The following is a 13,335-nucleotide window of genomic DNA, read 5'->3' on the forward strand; positions in this document are numbered from 1 at the left end:
CACACCTGTCATGTCTAGCACTGCCCCACACCTGTCATGTCTAGCACTGCCTCACACCTGTCATGTCTAGCACTGCCCCACACCTGTCATGTCTAGCACTGCCTCACACCTGTCATGTCTAGCACTGCCTCACACCTGTCATGTCTAGCACTGCCTCACACCTGTCATGTCTAGCACTGCCCCACACCTGTCATGTCTAGCACTGCCCCACACCTGTCATGTCTAGCACTGCCCCACACCTGTCATGTCTAGCACTGCCTCACACCTGTCATGTCTAGCACTGCCCCACACCTGTCATGTCTAGCACTGCCTCACACCTGTCATGTCTAGCACTGCCCACACCTGTCATGTCTAGCACTGCCTCACACCTGTCATGTCTAGCACTGCCTCACACCTGTCATGTCTAGCACTGCCCCACACCTGTCATGTCTAGCACTGCCTCACACCTGTCATGTCTAGCACTGCCTCACACCTGTCATGTCTAGCACTGCCTCACACCTGTCATGTCTAGCACTGCCTCACACCTGTCATGTCTAGCACTGCCCCACGTCTACCTGGAGGGTATTCCGGGGATCAACGCCCCTGCGGCCCGGTCCACGACCAGGCCTCCCGGTAGATCAGGGCCTGATCAACGAGGCTGTTACTGCTGACCGCACGTAGTCCAACGTACGAACCACAGCCCGGCTGATCCGGCACCGACTTTAATTATCTGTCTAGCTCCCTCTTGAAGGCAGCCAGGGACCTAATGGTGATTCCCCTTTTGCATGGTGGGAGGCTGTTGAACAGTCTTGGGCCCTGGACACTAACGGTGTTTTCTCTTAATGTACCAGTGGCGCCCCTACTTTTCATTGGGGTTATTTTGCATCGCCTGCCCAGTCTTTTACTTTCGTGGGGAGTGATTTCTGTGTGCAGATTCGGGACCATTCCTTCTAGGATTTTCCTAGTGTAGATTATGATATGTCTCTCGCCTGCGTTCCATCGAGTACAAGTCAAGTGCTTCCAAGCGTCCCCAGTAGTTGAGGTGTTTGATAGAACTTATATGTGCAGTAAAGGTTCTATGTACACACTCTAGATCTGTTATTTCACCTGCTTTGAACGGATTTGTTAATGTACAGCAGTATTCCAGCCTAGAGAGAAAAAGTGACTTGAAAAGGATCATCACTGGCTCGGCATCTCTTGTTTTGAACGTTCTCATTAACTAATCTATTGTTTTCTTTGCAGTTGTGATCATGGCACTGTTGTGATCCTTGAAAGTGAGATCCTCAGACATTACCACTCCCGGGTCCCTCACATTATTTTTCCGCTCTATTGTATGATCAGAGTTTGTAGTATACTCAGTTCTAGTTATTATCTCCTCCAGTTTTCCATAACGGAATAGTTGGAATTTGTATTCACTGAACATCATATTGTTGTCCGTTGCCCATTGGAAAACTTGGTATATATCTTCTTGTAGATTAACCGTGTCCTCAGTAGATGACAGTCTCATGCTGTTCCTAGTATCGTCTGCAAAGGATGACACGGTGCTGTGGATTACTTCTCTGTCTATGAGGATGAGGGACAGGGTGGGGGCGAGTACTGTGCCTTGTGGAACAAAGCTTTCCACTATGGCCGCTTCCGACTGAACTCTGTTGATCACTACTCTTTGTGTTCGATTGGTTAGAAGTTGAAAATCCATCTCTCCACTTTTCCAGTTATTTCTTTAGCATGTATTTTGTGCGCTATTACGCCATGATTGCACTTGTCAAAGGCTTTTGCAAAGTCTGTGTATATTACATCTGCATTCCGTTTTTCTTCCAGTGCATGCTGGACCTTATAGTGATCCAGTAGTTGTGAGAGGCAGGAGCGACCTGCTCTGAACCCATGTTGCCTTTGTGTAGTTTTTGGTAATCCAAGTGGTTTGCAATCCTGCTTCTTAGAACTCTTTCAAAGATTTTTATGATGTGGGACGTCAAAGCTATTCGTCTATAGTTCTTAGCTAATGCTTTGCTGCCACCTTTATGGAGTGGGATTATATCCATGAATTTCACCCATGTCTAAGCTCCTTCTCCATAGCATACTTAGGGCACATGAGAGGGGTTTCTTGCAGTTCTTAATGAACACAGAGTTCCACGAATCTGGGCCCTGAGTGCACGGGCATGTTGTCAATGGCTTTTTCAGAGCCATTGAAGGGAGTTTGATCTGGAGAGTCACTCACCTCGTGTTCAAATTTCCAGTCAAAGCACTTTGACACAGTCCATGAGAAATTTCCACAACACTTGCAGTGTCCTGGATACTCTGACGATCATCTTGAATATCCTTCCTCCCTTTTTTAATGTTGGTGTCTGTGATATTGATGGACGACCAGAGTGTTCGTCATCCTCAACTGACATTCGTTCTACTTTGAATCAAGAAAAGCCATTCAAAACACTGTCCTACCTATTGCTTTGTCACTAAATGCTTCCTGAAGCATTTTATGTTTCACTAGCTATTTTACCAAGCTTGAAACAGAATTTCACACTTTTTCTGTTTAAGATTCCATTCAGTTACACAAATTGCAACAATAAACCTACACGACAAAAATACCTGTCTAACCTCACTGAATGACCGACTGTACTAAAACTTGCCATGCTACTTCACAGCGGAGTGTACTGGCCAACCTGATCTACTCAGCTGCCATACTTCACCCAGGAAGTGCACGAAAATTCGAGTCTGAGAACTTCTCATACTAGAACTAAGCACACTAGAAAATACACGACCTAATATTCACAAATAATGTAGATCTGGTACGAGATATAACGGTGTCTAATACAGCAAATCTAACTAACGTTAAAACCTGCATGCACTCTGGTCCTGAGCAGCATAACACAACTAGTATGAGGATGTATTCAACAAATTCAAGCATTTTTACATTAACCGAGATCAAATAAAACATGATCTTACTAAAGTATGCTGGGAAATGTGTGAGTAACATGGCAGTATACCAGTGTCTGAAGAGGATGAACTGACACTACAAGTGTGCTCCAGACCACACTTGTAGTGTCACTGACACTGTAAGTGTGCTCCAGACCACACTTGTAGTGTCACTGACACTGTAAGTGTGCTCCAGACCACACTTGTAGTGTCACTGACACTGTAAGTGTGCTCCAGACCACACTTGTAGTGTCACTGACACTGTAAGTGTGCTCCAGACCACACTTGTAGTGTCACTGACGCTGTAAGTGTGCTCCAGACCACACTTGTAGTGTCACTTAGATAAAAGAAGAAGCTCCCTAAAGAATCACTTATCGTTTGAAAATTCTCATACTTTGTCGAGAGTGAAAAGAATTATTGGTTAGAAAAATAATAAAAAAGATGAACTTGAATTCAAAGGGAGAGAAACAGCTCTTAGCTTGTTAATAAAGTTAGGAATCATTAACTTGTAAATATTCTGTCAATAAAGCTAGGGATCCCTAACCTAACCTTGTCAAACCCTGTGTAAAAAAAAAGGGGGGGGGGGGGGGCGAGAGAGAGAGAGAACGAACGAGAACTCAACAATAACATTTAAATCACCTTGAAACACTTTTCTTATCAGCGTAATCCATGATAAAATACACTTTCAGTATTGAGCCTTTGGTTATAGGGGATGAAACTTACACTGTTGTTAACAAGGTTATGAACGATATATTGAAGCCTTGTATTCAGTGAACCATTAATCACATTAATAATTGACAATCCAAGTTTATTTTTCTTGAATAAGACATTTCTAAAATTTCTGATATAACCCCCCCCCCCACATCCCGAACCAACATGCACTACGGCATCATTTGTATTTGCAAATATACGGGGTCTAAAGCCATCAACCAATAATAAAATACCTTTCATCAGTTTATCCTCACAGAGTCAAATGCAGTGTTTGTGGCTGTCACAGAAACCCCCACAAAATATCACTACGACAACGAAATATGGAAACCAGGGCACAACTTGTTTAGATGCGAAAATACAGACAACAGAGGGGGAGGGGTGAGGTTAGCCTGTATGTCTGAGTCGCTCACTTAGAATTACTGAACACCACAAATGTAGTTGAAGTCTTGGCAGTAAAGATTGAGAACTGAAACCTAGTCATTGCGGTTGTATATAAGCTGCCAGATGCATCTTTCCAACAATTAAAGGAACAGGTACTGAAAATTGACTCTGGAAAGTCTTCCAGCTCCAAATACCTTGTTGCTTGGTGATTTCAGTTTAATAAATTTAAAATGGGAAAATGTGGCAAATAAATGAGTTAACTCCAGGAGGCAGCTCAGATGAGATATTGAATCACTGCAACAAAATTATATTAAGCCAACAAATACTGGAGCCAACAAGACTGGAAAATACACTTAACCTTATTTTCACTAATAATGACGATCTGGTACGAAATGTAAAAGTATCTAAGACAAATTTGGATCACAACCTAATCGAAGTGCAGACTTGTATGCACACAAGTCCTGACCAGTAAAATTAGATGAGTTATGAGGGTACTCCAGAGTGCCTTCACCAAATACAACTTCAGTAACTAAAATATCCAATGGGATCAAGTTAACCATGTCGTAAACGAAAAAAACTGTGAAGATATTGTAAGCAACACACTTGAGGAATGCTCAAGGCACATTATCCTAAGAAAAAAGGATTGAATACGTAAACTAGGGAGGGAGGGAGGGAGAGGAACTTATGGATCTTACATGTGAAGTAAAGGTTCTCTGGCCTCTTCAAGGGGGGCTCCTTGGCGTGGTGAAGAGGCTCTTGGTCTGAGGAATTAGACCTATCGGTCTTCTTCCTCAGACCGAACCTAATTACCCCCCAATCTCCCCTCCCCTATCCCATCCTCCCCATCCTCCCCTTTTTCCTTTCCTCCTCCTCCTCCCCACCCCTCCCTTTTGCCCTTCCTCTTTTTGTCCTTTGGGATTTCTCCCACAGGCGCGCTAGTTCCTAGGTAGGGGAAAGGATACCGGGGTCCATCCCATTCCGTTGAGGTTCTTAGCGGTGGCGTAGTTTGCCGTGGAATCTGGATCGCCTGGGGATGTCCCGATCCCTCTCCGGTATCCCGGAGTAGCTTTGGGTGTCTTTCGGGCGACGAGTGTATCTCTGGAAGCCACCTTTCGGATTCCGGGGGTGGTGGCCGAAGGAGGTATGCTTTGTGGCGGATATCCGGCCGCCCTCTCTTTTGTCCACCGAGGTAGCTCGGCAGATGTGAGGTTGCTATCCCGGATTGTTAGTTTACTAGCATGATGGGTAGGGTATGGCACGGGTTCCATGCTGCATCTGCGCTACTTGCGGTGCTGAGGTCCTCTTGGGCGCGGAGGGAGATTTCTGGCCCTTTCATTCCTCCTAGGAACTATCCCTCCCCGGTCCCCCCTTTTTTTATTCTTTTTTTTATTTTTATTTTCTTTTCTTCTTTCTTTTTTTTTCTTAAAAACAAAAAGAAAGAAGTAACCTAACCATGGCAGCCCTAGTCCATGAACCTGGTACCCCCGGGCCCCTTCTTGATACCGCACCCCGTTCTGACCCCGCCTCGTCTTTGGACCACTCTTCAGACATTCCTCATGCCTCTGTACCTATTGCCGGTGCTGTTTCCTCACCCGCTTCAGGTACTGAGGCCTCGACTGACTCCTTCGATTTATCGGACCTTCGCTCTCCTCTGACTATGCTTCCGGCCTCTCCCTCTACGGTGCGGCAATTTTCAAATCGCCGACCCGTTCCACGTCGGACCAACTCTGGTCCCACGCCTAAACGCCAACGACAATTACCTGCTGATGATACTTCTCCACCTTCTCGTTCTTCTCAGAAACGATCGACACGTCCTTCACTACCTTTCCACGCTCAGTTTCAGACTGAACAATGGACTAAATTCTTCACTTTACGACCAACTTCCTCTACTGCCTATCTTTCTGACCATAGTATTGGCAAGGCACTCCTACGCCATGTTGGTAAAGATATTTCTTTTCATGCTCTTAAGAGCGGTACGCGCATCATTACCGTACAGAATGCTACCCAGGCTCATGAGCTCTCTCGTCTTTCCCATATCGATACTGTTCCTGTCACTCTTGAAAAACATCATTCCCTCAATTCTTGTAGTGGTACCGTCATTCTGCCCCATACCATAGTTCAACAAAATTTCCAGACATGTGGCACTGACATTCTAGAACAGCTGGAACTCCAAGATCTCCCAATCCTCAAGGTAGACACTTACGTTCTTCCTGCCCGTGGGCGGAGACGATACCCTAGCAATGTGGCTCGTTTAACTTTTGACAGCCGAGAACTCCCATCCTCAGTTTATATAGCAGGACATCGGTTACAAGTTCGAAAGGTGATCCCTACACCACAACAGTGTAGAAATTGCTGGCGATTTGGCCATCCAGCGAAATATTGCAGATCTATCGCCGAATGCCCAGTCTGTGGTGCCGATGACCATTCTAATACGTCTTGCAATCGATCTCCCTCTTGCCTTAACTGTCATGAGGCTCACCCTTCGTACTCTCGCCGTTGTCAGGTCTATTTAAACGAGCGGGAAATCCGTTACCTCAAAGAGACAGAAGGTCTCCCTTATGCCATGGCAGTTTCTCATCTCCGCCTCCAAGGGAGACTCCCACGTGTTTCTTATTCCCGTGTTTCAAAACGTCCCCCCACTTCTGGTATCCCATCTTCTACACCCACCTCTGTGGTTACCTCTCCCATAATCACTCCTGTATCTAATCCTTTTGCTGTCCTCGGCTCAGACGTCCCTACTTCAACGCCTCAGTCTAATCTCGCTTCTTCGAGTTCTCTCTCACAAGCCTCAGTATCGACGAGACCTCGTACGACACCTCCTCCCAATCGTCCCTCTACTTCTCAAAAGTCAAAAAAAGGTCCGTTAACACCTCCTACCCATCTTCCACCTCCTCATTTTACCCTCCCTGTCTCTGTCCCTGGTTCTTCCCCTCTCACTGGCTCAGTTACAAGTGTAGAGGTTCACCCTCCTCCTCGTACTGTACCTTCCTCCCCTGTTCCCTCCCAAGTTTCTTCCTCTTCTGCCACCTCCCAGGTTCCTGCCTCTTCTGTCCCCTGCCACGCTTCTCCAGTTCCCTCCACCCTTTCGCCCCCCCCTACCTTGGTACAGTCCAATACAGTTCCAATCTTTACTCATCCTCCCCCTACCATTCCCAATATTGTCTCCCATACGACATCTCTGAATTCCGAAACACTTGAAGCAATCTCTGAATATATTGCAGAGACCAAACCATCAATGGACACTGATCCACCTTCCGCTCTTTCTCTCTCCTCTGCTCCATCTGCGCAACTCCTTTCTTCACAGCGCACCGTTCCTTCGCTGCTTGAACGTTTTCCACTGCCTCCGCATGTGGACTTTTCTAACCCTTCTAGTCCGTAGGAACCCTTACCTGCGGATTTCAAGTATCTTTATCATTGCCAATCATGGCCTATTTACAGTGGAATATACGCGGCCTCAGGGGTAATCGGGGTGAGCTTCAGATGTTACTCTCCCAGTTTGCCCCTGTTGGTGTTTGCTTACAGGAACCAAAATTACACTCTGCTGTTATTTCTCACATCTCAGGCTATAATTTATTGTATTCTTCAGATCCTTTTCCTGATGGGACCTTTAATGAAAGTGCCCTTCTTCTCCGCACTGATATTCCGTACCATCAGCTATTTGTTCATACTTCGCTGCATTACACAGCAGCCCGTATCCACTTACATAGGTGGTATACGCTCTGTTCTTTATATCTCTCTCCTTCTCGGGCATTATCTATTCCGGATTTTGCCTTCCTTGTTTCGTCATTACCGCCACCGATTCTGTTACTTGGTGATTTTAATGCCCACCATTTCCTCTGGGGGGGGGTCTCACTGTGATTCCCGTGGAATTCAGTTAGAGGCTTTTCTTGCCACCCACCCCCTCCATGTTTTAAATACAGGTACTCACACCCATTTTGATCCTCGGACTCATACTCTCTCTTGCATCGATCTCTCAGTCTGCTCTTCCTCCGCCGCATTAGACTTCACTTGGTCTGTTCTCCCGGACTTACATGACAGTGATCATTTCCCAATCATTCTTACTTCCCCTTCATATTCGCCACCTCTTCGCACCCCACGCTGGCAATTTAATCGGGCAAATTGGAACCTTTACTCACACCTAACTGTTTTTAAAGAGGTTCCTTCTTCGTCCTCCATCGATGAGCTTTTACACCTCTTCTCGTCCTCCGTTTTCACCGCAGCTTCTCATTCTATACCCCAAACTTCGGGCAGGCATTCTCAGAAATGCGTGCCTTGGTGGTCTCCTGCTTGTGCTCGTGCAGTACGTTTGAAACGCGCTGCATGGGGCAGGTACCGGTACAATAGAACCACAGAGCGACTCCTTGATTTTAAACAGAAGCGTGCGATCGCTCGCCGTGTCATCCGTGACGCTAAACGCACTTGCTGGCGAGATTATGTCTCCACCATCACCTCTGCTTCCTCTATGAGTGCAGTCTGGAAAAAAGTACGAAAACTGAGTGGTAAATATTCTCCTGACCCGGCTCCTGTTCTGCGGGTTGCCGGTGTTGATATAGCAAACCCACTAGATGTTGCCAATGAAATTGGCAATCATCTGGTCCGTATTTCTCAGGGACTCCATCTATGCCCCTCATTTCTTTCCTCAAAGTCTGCCAGAGAGTTAGCACCCTTGGACTTTTCTTCTCTCAGAGAAGAACAGTATAATGTGCCTTTTACACTTCAAGAACTGGAGGCAACACTCTCAGCTTGTCGATCATCGGCAGCTGGGCCCGACGACATTCATATTCGTATGCTACAACATTTACATCAGTCAGCCCTTGCAGTCCTATTACGCCTTTACAATCTTATTTGGTCACAAGGAGTTCTTCCACAGCTGTGGAAATCCGCCATTGTTCTCCCTTTCCGCAAACCAGGCACTACGGGACATGAAACCTCCCACTATCGTCCCATTGCTCTTACCAGTGCAGTTTGCAAAGTAATGGAACGCCTAGTAAATAGACGTTTAGTGTGGTATTTAGAGACACACAACAGTCTCTCCACTCGTCAATATGGCTTTCGTAAGGGACGTTCTACCATAGACCCCTTACTACGCTTGGATACGTATGTTCGTAATGCCTTTGCGAATAACCACTCAGTTATTGCCATATTTTTTGACCTTGAGAAGGCATATGACACAACTTGGAGGTATAATATTTTAGCCCAAGCCCACTCCTTAGGCCTTCGAGGCAATCTACCATCCTTCCTTAAGAACTTTTTAACTGACAGGCATTTCCGTGTTCGGGTTAATAATGTGCTCTCCCCGGACTTTATCCAAGCTGAAGGTGTCCCCCAGGGATGTGTTCTGAGCACAACACTTTTTCTCCTTGCTATTAATGATTTGGCCTCTAGTCTTCCATCAAATATTTGGTCATCACTCTATGTTGATGACTTCGCTATTGCCTGTGCAGGCGCTGACTGTCACCTCATTACAGTTTCTCTCCAACATGCAGTCGACCGTGTTTCCAATTGGGCCACCACACGTGGGTTTAAATTTTCCAGCACTAAAACCCACCAAATCACTTTCACTAGACGCTCTGTCATCTCCGATCATCCTTTGTACCTCTATGGCTCCCGTATCCCTGAACGTGATACAGTCAAGTTTCTGGGCCTCCTCTTTGATCGTAGGTTATCCTGGAAACCTCACATTACCTCTCTGAAGGCAACTTGTCACAGCCGGCTGAACCTTCTTAAAACCCTTGCTCATCTTTCATGGGGAGCTGATCGTCGAACCCTCCTTCGCCTACATTCCACCCTTATTTTATCGAAACTTGATTATGGTGACCAGATCTATTCAGCGGCATCTCCTGCTACTCTCTCTAGCCTTAACCCCATTCATCACCAAGGATTACGTTTATGCCTTGGTGCTTTTCGCTCTTCCCCTGTCGAGAGCCTCTATGCAGAAGCGAACGTTCCATCCTTATCCGATCGCCGTGATGCCCATTGCCTGCGCTACTATGTACGCTCTCATGATCTCCGCAATCCTTCCATTTATAGAATGGTCACTGATATTAGTAGACATTCTTTATTTGTTCGCCGCCCCTGTTTACTCCGTCCCTTCTCTCTTCGCCTTCATTCGCTCTTGTCTTCTCTTCAACTACCACCTTTCTATGTACATGTAGCATCTCACTTTTCCCTACCCCCCTGGGAAGTTCCAGCTGTTCGAGTCTGTTCTTTCTCCCTCCCTTGCTCGAAAGCCCAACTGTCTACGGTCGCTTCCCGCTCTCTTTTTCTTGACCACTTTCACTCTCATTCTCATGCCATTGCTGTGTACACAGATGGCTCTAAGTCTTCTGACGGCGTAGGATTCGCAGCAGTGTTTCCGGACAGCGTCGTACAAGGGCATTTACTATCTTCGGCTAGTATTTTTACTGCTGAATTATATGCCATCCTTACAGCACTTATCCGTATTGCATCTATGCCTGTGTCATCATTTGTGGTTGTCTCAGACTCCCTTAGTGCTTTACAGGCTATACAAAAATTTGATACACCTCACCCCTTAGTCCTCCGTATCCAACTTTGGCTACGCCGCATCTTTACCAAGCATAAAGATATTGTTTTTTGTTGGGTCCCTGGTCATGTTGACGTACAGGGCAATGAACAGGCAGACACTGCTGCGCGGTCAGCAGTACATGACCTACCAGTTTCTTATAGAGGTATTCCATTTACGGACTATTTTGCTGCAATATCTTCCCACCTTCACACCCGTTGGCAACAACGTTGGTCTACTATGCTCGGCAACAAACTTCAGTCTATTAAACCGAGTATAGGTTACTGGCCGTCTTCTTATCACCAGTGTCGAGGTTGGGAGACTACTCTCTCCCGTCTTCGCATTGGCCATACTCGTCTTACTCATGGATATCTCATGGAGAGGCGTCTTGCTCCTCTCTGTGAGAATTGCCAAGCTCCATTATCAGTCAGCCACATTCTGTTGGACTGCCCACTTTATCAACGAGCACGCAGAATTTACCTCTGTCGTCGTCTTCGCTCCGCTGCTCTCTCTTTACCTTCCCTTCTCGCTGATGGACCCACCTTTCATCCGGACTCTCTCATTGACTTTTTGACAACGACTGACTTACTTCACAAATTCTGATACCTTCAGCCCTTTCTACTTCAATCTCTTGCTACCCTCTACCCCCGTACTATCCCCTGCCCCGCTGTTTTCTGTAACCTGCTGATCATCCCCCCTCCCTTCTGCCATCCAATTCCCTTGCTTCCTTCCCTACCCTGCAGCGCTGTATAGCCCTTGTGGCTTAGCGCTTCTTTTTGATTATAATAATAATCTGTATCTAACGGGTTACTGTGTCTAATGGTTTACTGTCATTAATGGTTTACTGTAATTAATGGGTTACTGTATCTAATAGGGTACTGTATCTAGTAAGGTTACTGTATTTAATAGGCTACTGTATCTAATAGGTTACTATAACTAGTAAGGTTACTGTATCTGGTAAAGTTACTGTAATAGGTTACCATATCTAGTAAGGTTACTCTAGTAGGTTGCTGTATCTAATAGGTTGCTGTATCTAGTAAGGTTACTATATTTAGTAGGTTACTGTATCTAGTCGGTTACTGTATTTAATAGGTTACTGTATCTAGTAAACTTACTGTAATTAATACAGGAACCTTACTGTGTTTAGTATAGTTCATGTAATAGGTTACTGTATCAAGTAAGGTTACTGTATTAATAGGTTACTGTATCTAATATGTTACTGTATCTAGTAAGGTTACTGTATCTAATGGGTTACTGTATCTAATGGGTTACTGTATCTAGTAAGGTTACTGTATCTAGTAAGGTTACTGTACCTAATAGGTTACTGTATCTAGTAAGGTTACTGTATCTAATAGGTTACTGTATCTAGTAAGGTTACTGTATCTAATAGGTTACTGTATTTAATAGGTTACTGTATCTAGTAAGGTTACTGTATTTAATAGGTTACTGTATCTAGTAAGGTTACTGTATTTAATAGGTTACTGTATCTAGTAAGGTTACTGTATCTAATGGGTTACTGTATCTAATGGGTTACTGTATCTAGTAAGGTTACTGTATCTAATAGGTTACTGTATCTAATAGGTTACTGTATCTAATAGGTTACTGTATCTAGTAAGGTTACTGTATCTAATAGGTTACTGTATTTAATAGGTTACTGTATCTAGTAAGGTTACTGTATTTAATAGGTTACTGTATCTAGTAAGGTTACTGTATCTAATAGGTTACTGTATTAATAGGTTTTTGTATCTAGTAAAGTTACTGTAATAGGTTACTGTAGTAAGATTACGGTATCTAATAGGTTACTGTAGGTGATAGGTTACTGTATCTAGTAAGGTTAATGTATTTAATAGGTTACTGTATCTAATAGATTACTGTATTTAGTAAGGTTTCTGTATCTAATAGGTTACTGTATCTAGTAAGGTTACTGTATTAATAGGTTACTGTATTAATAGGTTACTGTATCTAATAGGTTACTGTATCTAGTAAGGTTAATGTATTTAATAGGGTACTGTATCTAATAGGTTACTGTATCTAATGGGTTACCGTATTTAATAATATACTGTATCAAATAATATACTTTATTTAATAGGTTACTGTATCTAATAAGTTACTGTATCTAATAATATACTTTATCTAATAGGTTACTGTATCTAATAGGTTACTGTATCTAATAGGTTACTGTATCTAATAGTTTACTGTATCTAATAGGTTACTGTATCTAATAGGTTACTGTATCTAATAGGTTGCAAGAATCTCGTGGGAAATTATCACTTAATATTTTTTTTTAGATTATAACTGGTAATTTAGATGTATTACTATAAAGACTCGGTACAATGATTGGAATATATAAATAACACGTACACTTTCGTACTAGTTAATGGTCCAAGTTCGTTTCCTATGTTTTGGTTATTTGTAACTTGTTACTATGTAAGACTATAGTATCATCCAAAATTGTGTAAATTGAGTAAAAATATTTACTTATGGACATGAAAATGTGTGTAAATTTTACTTGATTAATGTAAGCCACTTTGACTCATACTAGGTTATTTTTATTATTTTTATTACAAATCGGCCGTTTCCCCACCATGGCAGAGTAGCCTGAAAAAGAAAAACTTTCATCATTCACTCCATCACTGTCTTGCCACAGGCGCGCCTACACTACAGTTATAAAACTGCAACATTAACACCCCTCCTTCAGAGTGCAGACACTGTACTTCCCATATCCAGGACTCTAGTCCGGCCTGCCGGTTTCCTTGAATCCCTTCATAAATGTTACCTTGCTTACACTCCAACAGCACGTCAAGTCCTAAAAACCATTTGTCTTCATTCGC

General features: G+C 44.0%; 1 long non-coding RNA gene across 1 annotated transcript in view; it reads left to right on the forward strand.

Annotated features, from left to right (window-relative positions):
- The window catches only part of LOC138854161 (uncharacterized), a 53,536-nt gene extending 50,207 nt beyond the window's left edge, over positions 1 to 3,329 (forward strand). Inside the window, exon 3 of the long non-coding RNA XR_011393387.1 lies at positions 2,619 to 3,329. This is a non-coding gene — a long non-coding RNA (uncharacterized lncRNA). The remainder of the gene's footprint in view (positions 1 to 2,618) is intronic.
- Positions 3,330 to 13,335: the final 10,006 nt, after the last annotated feature.

Source organism: Cherax quadricarinatus, chromosome 51 (assembly GCF_038502225.1).
Source record: "Cherax quadricarinatus isolate ZL_2023a chromosome 51, ASM3850222v1, whole genome shotgun sequence".
NCBI classification, from domain to species: domain Eukaryota; kingdom Metazoa; phylum Arthropoda; class Malacostraca; order Decapoda; family Parastacidae; genus Cherax; species Cherax quadricarinatus.